Source organism: Anoplophora glabripennis, unplaced genomic scaffold, assembly GCF_000390285.2.
Source record: "Anoplophora glabripennis isolate ALB-LARVAE unplaced genomic scaffold, Agla_2.0 scaffold1303, whole genome shotgun sequence".
Lineage (NCBI taxonomy): Eukaryota > Metazoa > Arthropoda > Insecta > Coleoptera > Cerambycidae > Anoplophora > Anoplophora glabripennis.
The window spans coordinates 29,875-51,282 of record NW_019417516.1 but is presented as its reverse complement, the minus strand read 5'-3'; the positions used below and the strand labels follow the sequence as shown (position 1 = coordinate 51,282).

General features: G+C 31.9%; 1 protein-coding gene across 1 annotated transcript in view; it reads right to left on the bottom strand.

Moving 5' to 3' along the window:
* The window catches only part of LOC108914359 (probable histone-binding protein Caf1), a 61,272-nt gene that overhangs the window by 10,296 nt on the left and 29,568 nt on the right, over nucleotides 1–21,408 (bottom strand). The window lies entirely within an intron of this gene.

Genomic DNA, 21,408 nt, shown 5'->3' with positions numbered 1-21,408 from the left:
TATTAACCTCCTGGCATTAACCAGTGGCGTGCTACTGAAGGTGCCGCTCCGTTTTCCCAAGAAAAAAATACGCAACTGGCAGTTTTTTGTAGAAATAATGTTAAATTCAGATACCGTTACGTTAAATGACTGAATGATTTTTTTAGTAGTAGCAGCCGTTTAGGAGATAATTTACGTATTTGGCGACCATAATGCGCAAATTTAGTCCACCTACTCATATTTGTTTAAAATCCATCAGCAAAAATTGAATCTATTGTCTGCATTATCAGTTAGTAAGCTATACGATAATCTCATTTTAGTATTATAACTAGCTTTGTTTATTTATTTATGAAGCTGCAGTCCTTGTTGGTGTTATAAACACGAGACGAATTGTGGCAAACTAGAGGAAAATTGTAATCTCCTCAGGGAAAATTATGTCATGATAAGTTCCTCTATAAATATATTAGAAGATGTCAAAAGTGTATCTATGCGGAAAGACTTCGTTTTGGACAATTGTTGTAGGACTCGTTACTTAATTACTTACTTGACCTATTTGCTAATGTTACTTTATTAGTTAGTTTTGATATTTTTTCCAATAATAAAATTATTTCTACAAAAAACCACCAGTAGTGTATTCTTTTTTTGGAAAAAGTTGGCGCATTCTTTAGTAGCACGTCACTGGTTAAAACCAGGAGGTTTTCATCAAATAAACGTATTAATTTACAAGGAAAATTTAATAAAACGTAAAAACAAGCTCAAATATCTCCTGAACGGCTGCTATTATTAAAAAACACCAAGAAACATTTTTCATTTCTTTAACGTATCTAAGATTACGTACGTAAGATTATTTCTACAAAAAACTGCCAGTGGCGTATTTTTTTCTTCCGATCATAATTTAACTTATTAGAGGCTACAGAATTCACTGTTGTTCCATGCATTATTACTTATGGGGCACCTTGTATACAGGATGATTTTAAAAACCTTTGACAGGCTTTTAGCGCAGAAAGTACATAAAAAATTAAGGCGTCAAGTTCTAATAAACATGAGACCACAGATGCCTCCCTAACGAGAAAAAGGGCAATGTTTAAAATTATCTTCGATAATTCTAAAAAGCCTTAACATTAATACTGCAAATTTGCCAGGTGCAGTTAGTAACTAAAGACCAATTATTTGAGGTATTACTCAATATTTTACAGACAACAATGGCGTAGAGGAGGGGGCAATGTGATTCTTTTTTTTCTATGCCACTACTAATTTTGCCACACTCACCAACAATGAGCATGAAATGTTGAGGAGTCAAATCTCTTTTTACAAGATATTGCAGTTTTGTTTACAGCATGGGCTTATTATTTCATTGACATATAACTTTATGCATAAAATAAAATTGCGGGCACTTTCAACATTTTACTTATTTATTTAATTGTGTACCTACTTTATTTACTTATGCATTTAATATTATTTGCTTTCTGTATTTTTTTAATTGATCTTTAAACAACTGCTCATAAACGTCGGTAGCAAATTAATTTTGAAAGGTTTATTAGGTAACTTTAACTGACTATTAGGGTAACTAATTTGTCGATTTTTAAGAATTTGAGAAAACTAAAATTGCTAATTAATCAAGACTTGATGAATTTTATTTTTTTTAATGTATGGGTACACATGTTCACAAGTGACCCATTTTGAGTGTTGCGTCAATAGCGTCGGCCTGATGCCGCCGGACTCATCAGGGTTCCCGGAAGACGACCCCGGCAGATGGACGCCAAGGACCAGGTACTTCTGCGAGCGACTCCACGCCAAGACGACTCTTCAGCAAACGCTTGAACTGACGACACGTCTTTTTCCACAAACTTAGTTTTCAACAAAAATAGTTTATTTCTACATTTGATGGAGCGTTTTATTTTTGCTGTACAGCGAAAGCAACCCTCAAATGTTACATTTTTTTTATTGTTGCTTTTTTTATTGTTACTCTTAACAAATATTGAAACTTTAAAAATTTTAGTATTTTTTATTTGCTTTAAATTAATAGAACTATTTACAATTTCATTGTTTGATATTTTGTGAAATTAAAATTAAAATTCTAATAACAAATTATATCAAACCATAATAACATAATTTTTCGAGTTAATATTTTTAAATTTACTTCTGAAAAACCCTGTTCAAAGTAACAATCTCAACACCCTATTAACTAATTATTTAATACAAGAAATAAATTATAATTTGTGTTTCTCTGAAGAGTACAAATAAATCAATATTTTGGTATACTAGTCTAGAAAATGTTACAAACAAATTAGCAATATAAAATGTATCATTCCACAATGTATCTAAAACATGGCCTCGTTTTAGAGATACAGGGTGTTGAAGTTTAAAAAAAAGATTTTTTGTTTAGATATATCTGGAATCTATTAACCGATCTCAAGAAAATTTGGCACAGATAATGCATGATTTTCTAAAATATGAGCTCTAAAGGTTCAACCAGTGGACAGGGATCACCCTCTTTTTATAAAAAAACATACGCAACTGTATTTTTTACGAGTTATTGTAACGGATTTATATTCTAATGCACAAAATAGGTAAAAAGGTAACTTGAATTTTTCCCCTAAGATTTGTCAGTCTCAAGTTATTCATACCAATACAATCCCCTTGTGGCAGACACTTCTAACGATAATATTGCAAGAATATTTATGTTTATGCTTAAAAGTAAGTGCAATTTGTAAGCACAATTTAAATCAAAATAATAAAAATACATTTAGCAACAACTAAAAAAGGAACAAAATTAATTTATAACAATTGTTCAAAATGCGAACCACCCACATCGATACATTTCTGACATCTTATATTAACGGAACAAATTGAAGCTAATATCATGTGGTGGTTTTCTTTTAATTCATTACACCCATCTTCTATTTGCTGCAGTAGTTGTGATCTTTTATCTATTGGAGTAGTAGTGCAGCGATTTGAAGAGTCTATTTTGTAGTTTTTTTTTTTACGTAGAACCAGGTCAGACATGGTAGGTTTTATTAAGCATGTGATTGGGCATATGAAATCGTATTCTACGACATTTTTTGTTGGTTGGGATCTTTTTAATTTAGAAAAAATAAAAAAAAATCTATTTTTATGAGAATATGTTTTTTAAGGTCTCCACCGTTATATTTCAAAAAATAATTGTACTATCAGAGTAATTTCTTTTTTAATTAAAGCAGACACAATAGCGCTTTTATCAGTACTAATGGATTTTATAAAACTCGCTTTTTCATTTCGCTAAAAATCAGGTAAACTTGATATTTAAATTTTGTGTAATACAATTTTCACCAATCGATAAACTTTTTTATTTATAATTTTTTTTATATACATGCAGCGAAGAAAATGAAGCCCAAACATTACATAAATTTTTGAAATAATTAGTTTTTTCCTAAAGCTTATAGTTTGGCAAAAAGCGATTATTTCATAGCGCGTTAAACGTAATGTGTAATCTACATAGTGTACGGCTTGCGGGATTTGAAGTAGGTACGTGCCTAATAAGCAGTGTGTATCAGAATATATTAAGTTTTTAAGACAATGGTGTGCATTATTTGTAAGAAAAGCTGTGCGGGATGATGACAAATCTGTAGTACAAAGACCTAGAGAATTCAAGATTTGTTGTCAAAAAAATAAACAATATTTTAAATGGCGAAATTAAAATAAAATACTTTATAGACTGTCGTAAATCATTTGCTATGTTTCAAAACATTGTGAAAATTGTATTACGCAAAATTTAAATATCAAGTTTTCCAGATTTTTAGTGAAATGAAAAAGTGAGTTTTATAAAATCCATTAGTACTGTTAAAAGCGCTATTGTCTGTTTTAATTAAAAAAAAAAATTACTCTGATAGTACAATTATTTTTTGAGATATAACGGTGGAGACCTTAAAAAACATATTCTCATAAAAATAGATTTTTTTTTATTTTTTCGAAATTAAAAAGATCCCGACCAACAAAAAATGTCGTAGAATACGATTTCATATGCCCATCACATGCTTAATAAAACCTACCATGTTTGACCTGGTTCTACGCCAGTTTTTTTTATTTCGATAACTAAGTGACTTAGCGTTGCAATTTTGCTCGTCTATAGAGTAAACTTTACTTTTCAGATAGATAGTCCCAAACATAGAAGTCCAAGGGGTTTAGATCTGGCAATCTGGCTGGCTAAGACATTCTCTGCACCATTATGGTTGACATTGGCATTTGTTCTTCTACCTATCCATTGCCCCATATAATTTTCTTTAAGCCATTCTTGTATTATTTTCCTAGAATGCGCTGGAGCACTATCCATTTGTATCCAGTTATTTTGTCATATATTTAATGGAATATCCTCTAATAATTCAAATATGTAGATGGTTTTCTAAAAAGTTTAGAAATGACTGGGAATTTAGCCGGGGTGGCAAGAAGAAAGATCGACAAACTTTATTGTGAATTATTTCGAGCCACACGTTCATTCAATTTTATAAAAATTTTCGTGACCAAATATGCAGATTGTGAAAATTCACTGCCCCTCGCTTTGTGAACTCATTGGTCCAAAACAATCCTACTAAGAATTCTGGATTATGTTGTGACTTTAACAACCACTGACAAAAATTCAGGCGTCTCTCTGCATCTCCTGGAAGTAAATTTTGGACAGTTTGTAAATGGTACTGGTTTTTGCCATCCTTATGTAGAACTTTTAAAATGTTCAATTTACTCACCCCAAGTTGCTGAGACGCTCTTCGAGTATTTAGCCGAGGACCGTCGTCAAATGTTCTTAAAATTTCATTTCTGTGCCCATGGGCGTAGCTACAAATTTTACTTGAGGTGAGCACAGGACTACAAGTTCTATGGAGACCTCTATTATATCACTTATTACTGGTAGAAATTATCTGGAAGTAACTGATTTCAGTAATACCTTATTGCTTAATGCAAATCAATGGTTCTCAAAAAATGGTCTTTTATTAAATATGGAGAAAACAAATATTATTTTATTTAGAACTCGACAAAGTAATATAGAAACTCCAGATAAATTACAAATGCAAGATGGTCACTTGAAATAGAATACCCATACAAAATTCTTAGGTGTATATATTAGTGAATATTTGGACTGGTCACCACATATTGATAATATTTATGTAGCAAATTGAACAAAATATGTTACAGTTTCAGAACCATTGCCAAGTATTTGAATGAAAGCTCATTGCGTATCCAATTTTGAAGCAAGTATGAGGTCAGGAATAATTTTTTGGGGGAGTAGCAATATCCAAAAAATATTTGTGTTACAAAAAAGAGTTTTACGAATAATATGCAAATTAGATTATAGTCAAACATGTAGAGGTTTATTTAAACAAAAAAGGTTATTGACAGTTTTTGCATTTTTCGTTTATGAATGTCTAGTATATGTAGTAAAAAATAGAGAGATAATTATGTCTCATAATGTCGGTCATGGGTACAACACTCGTAGTATAAATATTACTTATCCAATACATAGGTTAGCTATAACTGAGAAGATCCACAATATATATGTATTAAGCTTTATAATAAACTAACGGAAAGTATAAAAAATATTAAAGGACTTCATAAATTTAAGGTGATTTAAAAAATGTTTCTCTGAAATAAATATTATTATTTTTATTATTATTGAAAAAAAGCTCCCACAATCACTAACTTACCGATTTGATAAAGATGATATTAGATCTTTTTTCTGGGGTAGGGACCGGGCTTTCTAAGGTGGGCCGTGTACACCTCTGCCCCCCTAGCTATGCCCATGTCTGTGCCTTTCATTGCGCCGTTGTGATTTTTCAAATATTGTTTAACCCAATCCAAAAAGACGAAAACGACGAGTGTAAAGAATTTTGTTGATGTACTTACAAATTGCACTTACTTTTAAGCATTAACATAAATATTCTTGTAATATTATGGTTAGAAGTGTCTGCCACAAGCGGATTGTATTGGTATGAATAACTTGAGAATGGTGAATCTTAGCGAAAAAATTCAAGTTACCTTTTTTACATATTTTGTGCATTAGAATATAAATCCGTTACAATAACTTGTAAAAAATACAGTGGCTTAGGTTTTTTTATAGAAAAGGGGGGTGACCTCTGTCTAGTTGTATACCACTGGTCGAACCTTTAGAGCTCATATTTCAGGGAATGCAAGGGCAACTATCATATGTACCAAATTTTATTGAGATCGGTTAATAGATATAAACAAAAAATCTATTTTTTTTAACAACTTCAACACCCTGTATCTCTAAAACGAGGATGTTCCAGATCTATGTTTATAAGGCAAACATCTACTTATTATATAAAGAGATCTATCTGCCCCCGAAGTTTCCTGCATAAAATTCGGACCACCCTGTATAATGTATATAGATATGGATATGCCTGTCGTGTACCCATACCTAATACAAAATTACTTGTTATAAACTGAGTTATACGCATAGACACAATTTTATCATTCATTCGGGTCATCAATCATATCAAACAGAAGGCGTTGAAAAAACAATTTTGCATACTGCTATCTGTCACATATCGGTTTATTTGTAATTGTTGTCATCTTTCAAGTTTAACTTATTACAAAATGAATTATTTTAATTAAAAGTTGATATATGCTGCACGTTTATTATGAATGTAGAAAAAACAGTGTTGCAGCTTTACAATTATATCGACAACGTTATCCTAATAGAATTTCCCGTAACAGAAGAAAGTTTAGTAAATTTGAAGCAAATCTAAGACAGCATGAAACACTAAAGAAGAAAAGTTTCTGTAGGATATGCTCGCAATGAAAATCAAGAATTCGATTTACTATTAAATGTGCAACAAAATCCGAATACTTCCATACTGGAATTAGCCAGTAATCATAATTTAACTGAGTACGTTGTGTATAAAATTCTACATAATACATAAATTGTTTCCTTACAAGGTGAATTTGGGTCAACATCTTTATGACAATGACTGAACAAAGAATACAGTTTTGCCGCTGGTACTTAAATAATGCAAATAATAATCTCAATTTTCCAAGAATGATTTTATGGACAGATGAGGGTAATTTTTCTAATAACGGCATGTTTATCCGCAATATATCATACCATTGGAGCCATGATAATCCTAGAATTATAAGAGAAAGAAATTTTCAAAATCGATTTCATATTAATGTGTGGTGTGGTATGCTATGTTCAAAAATATTAGGACAATACTCCTTTGATGATTCTTTAACTTGCAACAATTCTTTAACAATTTTTTGAGAGATCAGTTACAAGAATATTTGGAAGAATTAACATTTAATGAGTATGTCCATATTATTTTTCAACAAGACGGTGCCTTTCACATAATACTCAAATAAACATAAATTATTTGAATGTTACATTTGAAGACCGCTGGACTGGTACAAGAGGACCCATACATTGGCTGCCATGATCCTCAGATATTAATCCATTGGATTTTTTTCTCTGAGGTTTCGTAAAAAACAAACTTTATTTAACGCCACCAAATAACATTGATCAGAATTACTACCGCAATAAGTAATATTACACATAACGTTAAATTAAATGCAGTTGGAAGTGTAATGCGAATTATGTATAAAAACAAAATGGACAACAGTTTGAACAGTACTTTTAAATTTCACTATTCACATTACAATTTATACACAGGGGATTCAGGTTTAATCTGGATCTGAATCCTCTGGATTATTTCGTTTGGGGCCTCTAAAAGCAACTGTCTCTGATACGCCAGTAAATACCTTTGAGGAATTGAGCCAAAGGATAATGCATGCTTGTGATGAAATAAAAAACAATCCTGTTCAAATAGCAACTTCGGTTAATACAATAGGAGGGCAAAATTGTATTGTGGCTAGAGGAATGAACTTTGAACAATTATTGTTATTTTTTTAGTAGTTGGTAAGTTTGTTGTAAATTTAATAAGTAATTGTTACTAATAGTCCACGGGCCCACATACAAAGAAAAAAATGATTACCAGCAAGCTGTAACTTTGCGTGCAGCTTAAGTTTGACGAGTCTCGCAAGGTTTGATTTCGAGGAAAATTCAACAGTGGTAAGTTTTCCCGTGATTTTCAGGAAAACATGTCAATCTGGCATAAACATGGAATGTTATGACCAGCACTTTTTTTTAAGTTTAAATAAAAGATATATTTTTTTTAAATCCCCCAAAAAATTTGTCCAACAAAAATGTTGGTATTTTGAGTTTGTCCCCCACCCCAAATATGTCGATTTGGTGACATTATGGTTGGTGACAACCAGCAAGTTGATTTTTCTGGGAAGGTTTGGGAATAAGATTTGAAATGAAAATATCTTATTATTCGAAAAATATTTTGAGAAGTTTTTGCAGTCTGACGCCCTGAAGATGTCGACTTAACGACAACATGGTTGGTGATAACCAGCAATCTGATTTAGATTTTTTTCTCTAATAATTGAAATGTATCCCTACTAATATTATAAATGTGAATGTAAGTTGGTTTGTTACGCTTTCACGCGAAAACTACTTAACCGATCATCATGAAACTTTGTACACATATTCTTGGAGGTATTAGAAGTAACATAGGATACTTTTTATTAAAAAAAAATATTTTTTTCTACAAACGTCAAAAAATGACAAGGTTTGCGCATTGACAGCAATATGCGAAGTGACACTTTTTTCGGATTCTTACGTTACCATGACACCGTGCGCGAAATACTTCGCGCACTAGGGTGCGAAGTATTTCGCACACTGCATGTAAATTAATAAGAGTTTTGTATTTCAATCTTTGAAAAAATGAAGCAAAACTCCAAATTATTATTTATTTTTAAATGAATAACAATTAAATACTTTTAAAATAATAATAGAATTTTACAATAACTTTAGTTATTATTTACAATATTAACATTAATCGTACAACCAGTACACGAACCAATATTTATTCCTAAACCAGATAATTCAGGTTCAGCTCGGGATATTGGGGTTTTGGGGGTTGAAACACTACTAATTTTTGAGGTAGAGGTGATACCATGTGATCCTGAAATTTCACAATCTAAAATTTTATTTGATATTTGAATCTTATTATTGATAGAATCTTCCACGTATCCTTCGGCCACGGTGGAAGATTTCCATCCCCCGTGTCTCTTCAAACTACATATATCACCCCCNCTTATTTTCTGTGCCTAGTGTATATAAAGAGTATTGCGCTTTTACATTTATAAAAAAATAGACCTTAAATTAACTGTACTTTTTAACATTTTTACCATGTACAAAGCCCCCTCTACGAAAAAGTACGATATCGATGATATTTATATATCATGACCGGAGTAGTAGGAAAATTCGCATTTAATAAAATTTCGATTATTAAGTTAAAGATTGAAACTTTATTTTTATTTTCCCTACTAATATTATAAATGTGAATGTAAGTTTGTTTGTTACGCTTTCACGCGAAAACTACTTAACCGATCATCATGAAACTTTGTACACATATTCTTGGAGGTATTAGAAGTAACATAGGATACTTTTTATTAAAAAAAATATTTTTTACGAAAGATTTTCTATCACTCTGCGAGCGAAGCCGCGGGTAAAAGCTAGTAACACAATAATATACTTGTCCGCCAAAAAGATTGGAAAATTTACCTTAAAACTTTTTGTGGTACCTAATGTTCATTCCGCTGTAAGATAATTAATTTTTTAATGAAAAAATAAAGAAGAATAAATAAGAAAATTATCTTGTTAACAGGAGCAACAGAAATTCATAAATAATTAATTATGTCTATAAAAATTAATTTAATTAATCTCCATCAAAATGATATCTTTGTTCAAAAAACTTATATGTACATTTTACTTTATAATCTGTTGTAACTATTTTATAAAAAATGGTAACTGTAAAATGAATGCATACATTTTTGCTTGTGTTTTTTTAAATTAAAATTTGCAGTCTGTGTTTTGACAAACAGTTTACATATAGTTTTGTTCTTGAAAAACCAATTAAACCAATTTTAAAAATATTTTGAATCCACCGCGCGTTATCTCTATTTCTTTTCTCAAGGAATCCAACGTAGCAATGGTACGTTATCTATCCCATGTAGGTGCACACACATATAGACACATTAACAAATTTCGACCGCATTCCGCGTATATCCTATAAGTACGTGCACATGGTTCACAGTCTCGTGCATGTCTCGGGTAAAAATTTCGTAAATCATGGAGTGTTTTGTTTGTGTAATTGAGGAAATGATAAATCAAGAGGAAAAAGTGAAAAAGTAAAAAAACAATTAACCAGTAATTTTATAACANGTCTATAAAAATTAATTTAATTAATCTCCATCAAAATGATATCTTTGTTCAAAAAACTTATATGTACATTTTATTTTATAAACTGTTGTAACTATTTTATAAAAAATGGTAACTGTAAAATGAATGCATAAATTTTTGCTTGTGTTTTTTTAAATTAAAATTTGCAGTCTGTGTTTTGACAAACAGTTTACACATAGTTTTGTTCTTGAAAAACCAATTAAACCAATTTTAAAAAATTTTGAATCCACCGCGCATTCTCTCTATTTCTTTTCTCAAGGAATCCAACGTAGCAATGGTACGTTATCTATCCCATGTAGGTGCACACACCTATAGACACATTAACAAATAAGTTGAAAGTAAGTGTTCTCCGAAAAAGAATTTCGACCGCACTCCGCGTATATCCTATAAGTACGTGCACATGGTTCACAGTCTCGTGCGTGCCTTGTGGTAAAAATTTCGTAAATCATGGAGTGTTTTGTTTGTGTAATTGTGGAAATGATAAATCAAGAGAAAAAAGTGAAAAGTAAAAAAAATTAATTAATCAATAATTTTATAACATATTAATTAACAATTTTTAATATTTACTATTCGGTTTTAACAATATTATTCTGCATTATCCACTTAATAAGGTACGATTGAAATGCAGCAATTTTAGTTGTGTTAATTAGTAATTTTCTAAATGTTCAGATATTGCATATATTCAATTTTTTTTGTAATTGTATAAAAAAAATAAATTTAAATTAGTCATATTTATTTTGAAATTTGAGAAATTTTTTTATTCATATATTTTTTTTTTATTAAATATAAATTTTTCTTCTACATCATGTGTAAGTATTGAAACCCGCAAAATTTTATCGTTTAATTTTGTCAGACAATTAAATTCTCAGATTAATATTGCATTTTTTTAAATAATGACACTTTTATCCGACAGCTGGTTATAACCAATCATGTTGTCGTTAAATCGACATCTACAGGGCGTCGGACTGCAAAAACTTCTCAAGAATTTTGTCGGACAATAAGATACTTTCATTTCAAATCTTATTACCAAACCCTCCCAGAAAAATCAGCTTGCTGGTTGTTACCAACCATAATGTCACCAAATCGACATATTTGGGGTGGGGGACAAACTCAAACTGCCAAAATTTTTTGGGAGGTTTAAAAAAAATATCTCATATAAACTTAAAAAAAAAGTGCTGGTTATAACATTCCATGTTTTGCCAGATTGACATGTTTTCCTGAAAATCATGGGAGAACTTACCACTCTTGAATTTTCCTCGTAGTCAAATCCTGGGAGACTCGTCAAACTTAAGGTGCACGCAAAGTTACAGCTTGCTGGTAACCATTTTTTTTCTTTCTACGTGGGCCCGTGGACTATAAAGTTATGTTTGAGATTCTTGGCATTTTTTCTTAGCACTAAAAATACTCTTGAATATTTTTGACAATGATTTTCACAAACGCTAGTTTATACAAATCACTATAAGTTTTGTTTTTCCTGGGTTGCTATAACGTTAAATGAAATTTACACGGCACTACACTGTCACGAATTTCATTGAATATCTCAGAAACATGGCCAAATGTCGAAAAAAAACAATTGTTGTGGAGCTGTTTTATTGAAATCACAGTAGAATCCATTTACTGTGACCACCTATATTGACCAACCGTTTAATATGACATATTGCAAAGTTTTGGTTTCCATATAAACTTCTACAAAACAAAGTGTGGATATAATGACTTCGCTTAATGTGACATATAGTTTATTATGACCTATTTAAAAGAAATTATGTCTGTATGTAGTGACCGACATGATTCCTAACACTTTCACTCGATTCCGCATCCTGAGGGCAATGTCTTCCTTTGCACAATAGTGTGCTGTTATTACAATTTAAAAAAAAGCAGGCAAAAATTATTGATTTCTTATGTACATAAAAAGTAAAGAAATATATAATGTACGTACATACAAAATCGATAAGTATACCTCATGTCGATTAGAGGTTTATTTTCGAAGATATAAGCGAAAAACTGAAAACAGCAATTATTTTTTTTCTTTTGTTATAAACAATATGACGCTCGACTTCTACAAATACGCAAATTTAAGCTTTTATTCTATGTACTTTTTTATTTAATTTTAAGCCCATAAAATTCGAGGAAGGCCCGATTTTTGAAACAGACATGTATTTGGTCTGATTCGCCCGGATTATAAGTAAAGGTATATTTATTTGAATTCATTCAATTTCATTGAATAGAACCATATTTGATTTGTTTGTTCAGGTAAAAGGTGCCATTTTTATGGGTTTTAGATTGTCTTTTAGAAATATGAAATATTTTACAAAAAATTCCATGGTCTATTTTTTTAAGTAAAAAAACTTATTTATCAGTTGCATCTACACCACTGTGTGGAAAAACTGTTGTTTCATAAAATCGTTACAACTGATAATCGAAATATTTGTTCCTAGTTTCATTCAGATATGATTAAACATTTTCAAGTTACTTAAAAACTACTTTTAACAGCTTACATATTTATTTATATATTTATTTATTTATTTACGTTACACTGTTCAACAAGTAGAAGAAACCCAACAGGAACAGGAGAACTCAGTACAGTATATATAGTATAGGTATAAAAATAAAAGCTAAAATAAGAATATATAAACCACAGAAACTAACTACTAAAATGTAATCATTTTAGGTAAAAAGTTTATATGTCATTAAGCTCGCAATTAAAGATATCTATATCGTTGACATTATAATTGTTACAGAATAAAAAAAGAGAATATTAATAAAACGTTATATTTCCTCTATATAAGTCGGGTCTGATATATCAGAAAAAACACCAATGCCTGGCCTTTGCTGACGATTTAGTTATACTGGCAAGAAGTAGGAACGAAATAAAAGAAGTGGCAAAGAGATTGGAAGAGGAAGCTGGAAAAATGGGGCTGGTAATTAACGAGGACAAAACTAAGTTTATGAATTGGACGGATCAGGATTATAACACAAATAGTCATTTAACAGTGACAACAAATAGGAATAAGTTATATAGATTTGAAGAAGTTGAGAAGTACACATACCTTGGCACTGTGTTTACACGAAAACCAGAAGTAGCAGTGGAAATAAAAAATAGATTAATGGCAGGAAACCGATGTACGTGTGCTCTAAATAAATTACTAACAAATAAAATCATATCCAGAAAAGCAAAGGTGAGAATATATAAAACTGTTATTAGGCCGATTGTCATATATGGTAGTGAAGTTTGGACTCTAAGCAAAATGGAGCAAAAAATGATGGAAGTGTGGGAAAGAAAGATATTGCGTAAAATATATGGAGGAGTTAAGGAAGGGGATATATGGAGAAGGCGGACAAATAAAGAATTGCAGGACTGTTACAACGAACCAAACATAGGAGGTCTAATTAAAGCACAAAGATTACGATGGCTGGGACATGTCCAAAGAATGTCGGAGAATAGAATCCCAAAAATGATGTTAACCAGCTCAATAGGAGGAAGGAAAAGAAGAGGAAGACCGAAATTAAGGTGGAAAACCGAGGTGGAAAAGGATCTAGCGTTAATGGGAATCAAGCGATGGAAAGAAAAGGCAATAAATAAGAAGATGTGGAGAGAGATAGGAAATCAAGCCATGGACCTTCTAGGTCTGTAGANTATAGTGTGTAGTAACATTTTAGTAATGAGACTTTTTTAATTTGTTTATTATTTACGGACAAAGTAACAAAGCAATATCAAGAACCTTATACATCTGCAGCGCGATATCTAAACAAAGTAAACCCCTAAAGCGGAGTATAGTAAAGCGTCAGACAGAAAATTTTTGAAATTTGCGAACCGTTTGCTTCATTCACATATGTAGTTGGAAATGTCCTGAAGTAATTAGAATATTGAAATTTCGACATTTTAGCTATCAACAACAGATACTCCTCTGTCTGGTTTTACTATGACAGAGTCGAAATGTCAAAAAGTTTCTACCAGACGCTTTACTATACTCTGCTTTAGGGGTTTTGTTTGTCTGGATATCGCGCTGCAAATGTATCACGTTTATAAAGTTATATAAAAATTGATAAAGATAAAAGTAAACAATTGCAATTATCTCTAAAAGTTGTGACCACATCCCCTACAATGCCTACATCACGTGAAAGATAATTAATTACTGCACAAGATAGGCCAAAAAAATTTAGGGTGTTCCATTTAAGTTAACAAAGTTATAACCCTTTGAAGTTATCAAACAGTACAGTCGAAAATTAAACACTCGGTATCATATTTTCTAATTTGTGGATATTGTGTAAGGTTACTCCATACGTATTCTACTCACATACCGAATCTCAAATTGATATCTAGTTGCTGGAATAAAATACAAAGGATCCCGCACAACCTTGCACCTGTCAAATTTTTCATGAAAATGTCGAGATCTTAAAAACTATAAATTTTAGGAACTAGGTTTGTTATAAAAAGTGACCTTAAAATTTCAAGTAGAATATATATAGGGTTTTCCATTTAAAATAACGAAGATGGTGTCGACTTCCGGTATAACCGGAAGTGCTATAACCTTGAAAATATTTTAGTTGCGTTTCCCCCACTGACTTTGATAAGTTGCCAAATTTTCAAATTTTTCAAATCAGTACTTTTCCAGATATCGATCGCGGCGATTCCCGGTGGGATACACTGTATATATATGTATAACCTATACTTTAAGGCCTCCGTTTTACATAAAAAGCGTACGTTACGACCTCATATATAACGTTATTACCTCCGTTTTCGGAGGTCATAACGTTCTTATGAGATAACATAGGACAACGTTATGCACTCGATGTCAGCTATCTCTGTCCCCAATTTCTGCTGGAGGTTTTAAGGTCAATGCTTTGTCGAATCATATACGTGTTTAGTTCAGCGGTTTGCCACGAGCGTTACAGTCTTTCTTCGCACTTTTAAACTTCGCACGTTCTAACCTCCGCCATATATTCGTAACAAATATACATAAACGTCGTTTCTTAACGCCTCCTACATTTGGCAACATCGTTTTATCCAAGAAAACGTGCGTGCAGAATATCATCGCTGAGATAAAGTTCGAAGTGAGTCTTCTTTTGTCAAAATATGTTATTAACAAATATATTTTTGCTGCAAATGCAATTTCATCTCCTCTCATCATATCGAACACTTTTACTTTCACCTCCAGTCGAGTTACCGTATTTGTTTGATCTAGTTATACAGATTTAGAAGAGCATAATTTCACATGACTTCTCAGATAAGATTTTTTGTACAAACCTTTATAAAATGTGTAATGCACAGACTCACTTAACTTCTCGTCGTTAAATTTTCTACGTGCAGGCAGAATATCACCGCTCAGATATTGTTCGAAGTGAGTCTCCTTCCGTAATGCTGCTAATGCAGCATTTCCTCGTTTTACTACTCAAAAGCTCTCTCAAAATTTGTTTGACTTCCATTTCGATGAAGTCGTCTTATCAAATGGCGCATAAAATTCTTAAAAATTGTGTCTTCTCCGCAAAAAATACATTTCACAAATTGAGTTTTCAAACGTTTCGTTTCTTTTTGATGACTAGCTATGGACCTGCAAACCTGCGACCCATTTTCTTCCGTTTTTTTAATTTGAATGTCTTGTAATGTCTTGTTTGGTTGTTTTATCTTTTTGGATTTCACGAGATCAAACTCCTCATCAACTATTTTGCTTTCAGCAGCGGAATCCTCCTGATAATTGCTCACAGTCCCGCTATTAAGTAGGCGATCGGAGTCGATTTCAAAATCGGGATTCTTAAATGTAAAGTCGGAAGCGTCCGACGGATCGGTTTCTACAATTCATTTTGCAGATATCAAGGGAGCAAAACTTAAATTTATGGTATTTTACTGTTGAGTTTCCCCTTATATCAAATAAGATTTACAATATATCAAAATAATTTCTTCTTGTTAGTTATTTTGTAGGTTTTGTCAAATGAATTTCCCCATTTTCAAATGCCATTCCCATTTTGTGATAACAAGCTTTCTTTCGACCGCAACTCTTTCTAACTAACTAATCTCTCTTTTACTAACTAATAAATCAGTTTTTGAATTTTATTGATAACGATGACCTAAGTACAGGTTCTACCGTAAGCGTATAGAAAAAATAAAGTAATACAAAAAAAATGTATCAACTACGCTTGAAAGAAAGAGAGTGACCCTGTTGTGACAAAATGGGAATTTCATTTGAAATTGAGGGAACTCATTTGATAAGCCCTAAAAAAATATCTAACAAGAAGAAATTATTTTGATATATTGTGAATATCATTTGATATAAGGAAAATCTCAATGGAAAAACGCCGTAAATTTATGATTTNATCGATATATTTCCTCTGGAACTAGATCTAGGGACAGCAAAACATAATTAGGACAAAAACTCGACAATCTGTTGTATCATGCAGTACTTTATGAAGAAAAACCTGAGAGCAATATTTACTTCTACTTTCAAGATAAGCAACAAAGTGAGATTTTAAAAGTTCATTGTGTGGATGTCCAATGGGGGGAGGGGGGCTTAAAACCATCAGATTTAAACCTGAAATATTTTAAAAATTACGCTGAACTGATTCTAATTTATTAATGTGAACAGCACAGTGGGCGGACTACACATGAGAGACGTATTCAAGTTTGGATCTAACGAAACTGAAATAAAGAAGTTTAAGTGTGTTGATATCTGTAAAGTCATGACAATTACGAACAATAAAACCGTATACTCTGTTAGCATCAGAGATGATAGCATCAATATGACAGTAGTTCGTCAAATAAAACACCAAGGTCACGGAAGACTCTTCGGCGCGACAGCACAATATTATCAACACTGTAATCAAATGTTACACAAGTTAATTTATTTGAAAAAGACATAACATTACACTTGCTGGTATTCAACATTAATTTATTTTTATCACACCAACTCTTAACCTCGTTAAGATTATTTTTAAGCTGAATGCAGTCACCAATAGTACCTATAGATTTAAATATCTTTAGATCGTCTGCATAAAGAACGAAATCTACATCTACGACATCAACAAGATCATTAATGAAAATAATGAAAAACAAGGGACCAAGTATCGACCCCTGAGGCACACCTGAAGTGGCTAAGTACTCAACTGGTTTAAATCCATTGTAAATCACATATTGCTTCGTATTGTGAAGATATGATTTAAATAAATTTAATAATGGATTAGATGCCCCAAACGGGTCCAACTTTTGAAGTAATTATACCGTGGTCAAGCTTATCAAAGGCCTTACTAAAATCTGTGGATATAACATGAGTTTGCAAGTTGTTATCCATGGAATCGGCTAGAAATTGTGTTATGCATACCAGATTTGTAACTGTGTAACTGTGTCATTCGGTTCATTTAACATATACTCGTAGATGCTTTTTTACTACCAAAATTTAGAAGGATTATCTTTAATAGATGTTTCCGAGCTTCTGATAAACATGTGATAAGATTTGTTGATATCACTTTTAACCTTGGCTCTCAAAGCTTTGAACTACTCAAAAGCCAACACTCACCCGTGTATCTATAAGCACGTTAGTATCTTGCTTTGGTTTTGATATTGATAATCCCTTTATTAAACCACTTTTTTTTAACATCGGAATACTTGGGGACACATAAATCAAAAATCTTATGAAGTTGATCATAAAAATAGTTAACAGCAGTTTCTATGACCCTGATGTTCTCAAGTTGCTTCCAACTGATATTACATAATACATACATCATATAAAAGTGGGAAATTCGCCTTACGAAAGTTATAATTCTGATTGAGATTTAAATGATTTGAAATATTATTTTTTAATTTGAAATCTATATTAAATGGTGGTGTAATCTCTAAAGCTGGATGGTATACATCTTTCTCCACTAAAGGATCGTCTGATTTCAACACCAGACAGTCCGAACTACACAAAATAAAATAATGCATAAATCGATAATGTTAGCTAAATTATTCACACTTAAAATCCGACGATTACACTGCTGATTTGTTAGACAATCTGAGTAGTCACTAATATTAAAATCACCTATAATTATACAAATAATCAAGAGATTCAATGACTTCAAATAAATATTCATAATCTATTACAGATGTTCTTGGAGGATCATATACACCATGAAACTTTATGACTAAGCGTTTTCAGACCTATGTTTATAGAAAACATTTTGTCTAAAATGATATTTTTTGTTTCATACATTGTTGAATAATCTTTCTTATATTGCATAAACTGATTTATTTGCGACATATCCTAGTATAGCCAAATTGATTATTTTTACCCTTCCTAGAAATAGGAATTTTTATTTCTTACGAAAGTATTAGTTGAGATTAGGATGGTTATGAGTAATAAAAACAAATTGCATAAGAAATTTGCATTGAGTAAAAAATAAATAGTTTAAAAATACAAGTTAGATAGTTCTGTATATACAGGGTGATTCACTTTTTATGATTAGGAGTTTAACCATCGATAGATCTCGTTAAAATAATGTCATTTTGAAGTATACACTTTTTCTTCCAAAGGCTTCCGTTTAGAGATACAAACTCTTAAAAAAACATTTTTTTGGGTTTTTATTTATTTTTTCTTAAACCTTGAAAGCCATTTGTTTTACATATAGTGTGAAGTGTATGAATGAAAAGCTCTATCGATTTTACAAATTATAGTAAAAATAAATCAATCATAGGCGTCAATAAAGGGATCTGATAACCCCGATTTTTAATATAATTTGTACGCCATGGAAATTTTTCAAAATGAATATGTTTTTTTTACATTGCGGTTTATTCTACAGCAAAAAGTCTCTTACTATTTTGAAATGAAATGTTTGGTTTTTTAGAAAATTAGCTTCATATGAATTCATTACATGTGAAATGGTTAAGTTTTTCAAACAAAGTACTGCAGAATAAAATATTTAATATTGAGAAACAAACAGAAATAACAATTAACAATAGGGAACAAATGAAAAAGTATCACAACAAATTGTCTCTATTATCACGTAGAGGCGTATGTATATATCCATTTCGTGGATTATATGCCCCTACGTGATAAGAGGGACGAAATGTTCGAAATGTTGATCTATTTTCACAATAATTTGTAAAATCGATAGAGCTTTTCATTCTCACACTTCATACTAAATATAAAACAAATGAAACGGCTTTCATAGTTTAAGAAAAAAAAAATAACCAAAAAAAAATGTTTTTTCAAGAGCTTATATCTCTAAAGGGAAGCCTTTGGAAGAAAAAGTGTATTCCTCAAAATGACATTATTTTGACAAGATCTATCGATGGTTAAAGTCCTAATCATAAAAAGTGAATCACCCTGTATATACAGGATGTCTAGTAATTAGTGTCCAATAATTTACTACTTGATTCCATTGCCAAAAAGAACATTTTTTTTCATATTTTCACATTTTTTATAAACATGGGTCGAGAAATGCTTCCTAAGGGAGCTACGCCCCTTTCACTGATCCAGGCGTATTTATTCACTAAAAATTTATCGGGCTTAAACTTTTCCAGATGAATTAATTCGGTTGAATAGTTAAATTGGATCAGGCTGCTCAAACCGTATATATTCGCAACCATGCGCATTAGTGACTTGGTTGTTGCAACTGGTATACATAATTTTTCCAGGCCGAGCTTATAGCGATTGTGGCAATTATGTGGCATATTTTCGGTGCGAGTCAAACGAGTAAGGTGTATGTAAATTCTCGCATCGATTTTGCCAAGTATTTCTGTGTTTTTAAACTGATTTATTTGTTGAGTGCATTCGTAGTAGTCCATTCGGTGGATCTGTGCATGCCCTCGTTTGTGATGAATTGGATTGCATTGATATCATCTGGTTAGTGTGCAAATCTATTTTGTTTGGGTACGGGTACCACTAGGTTGCCGCCAGTGGCGGCAACTTCACACTTTGCCATGTCTAATTGCGCTAAATGTAAAATCGACAAGAATGAAGGTATTGTTGGCTGTGAAGGAACCTGCAAGAGATGGTTTCACTACTCATGTATTGGTCTTAACAGCGTTGAGTTCTCCATGTTAAGCAAGAGTACCAATTTATTTTTTCTTTGTGACGCCTGTAAAAAGAAGTGTTCTATTTTAGAAAATAATACTGCTAAGGAATACAGTGCTAATCTCCAGCGTGTAAACGATGGCTTTGCTAAACTTTACTCCTCTGTGGACCAAAAACTTAATGAGAAGTTGGCAGATTTTACAAGTCTTTTTAACAAATTCAAATCTGATATTGTGACCCAATTCACCAATGAAGTCCAAAATATTATACAAAGTAGTTTGGGAGAGGTTATTCTTCCTAAAATTGATGAACTCAGACCAAAAATCGAGCAGATATCATCGCGCAGTGATCTAAAAGCAAGTTACGCAAATGTTATGAAGAGTCAACCGTCCCTCGTGGTTAAACCTAAAGCTAAGCAGGATCATGCAGTGACTAAGTCCGATATGATTAAGAATATTAACCCCGTTGGGTCTGAAGTTAATATTACGAAAGTAAGAGGAGTTCGAGATGGTGGTTTGATGGTTGGTTGTCGAAGTTCCGAAGATTTTGTTAAGCTGAAGCAACTGGTTGGTGAAAAATTAGGGGACAATTACACAGTTAAAGAGGTTCCAGCACTGAATCCTAGAGTCAAAATAGTTGGGCTGACTGAGAAGCTGGACGAGGATACTATTGTCAATTACATTAGGAACCAGAATACTAATATTGTTCATGAGGATAGTATTTTCTCTGTAATATCTGTTAATCAATCAAAAAAAAATAATAGAGTATATCATGCCGTGATTCAGACAGATGTAGGTACGTATCGTAACTTAATAGACAGTGCGAAAATATTTATTGGATATGATTACTGTAGCGTTTTTGATGCAATTGATTTGCGTAGATGTTACAAGTGCTGTGGTTATCATCACTTGGCGAGGCGGTGTTCATCTGATGTTGACATATGTCCATTATGCGCTAAAAATCACAGAATTGAGGATTGTCCAAAACCAACTACGTATTCCTGCATCAATTGCCTTAATTTTAACAAGAACAATAGAGACCCCGTCCGCGCCGACCATGCCGTGTGGGATAAAACCTGCCATGTTTACAGCTCGGCACTAAAAAGGTTTAAAGAGAATATTTTATCGGATAAATAGCAATTACCTTTTTCTGGCGTTG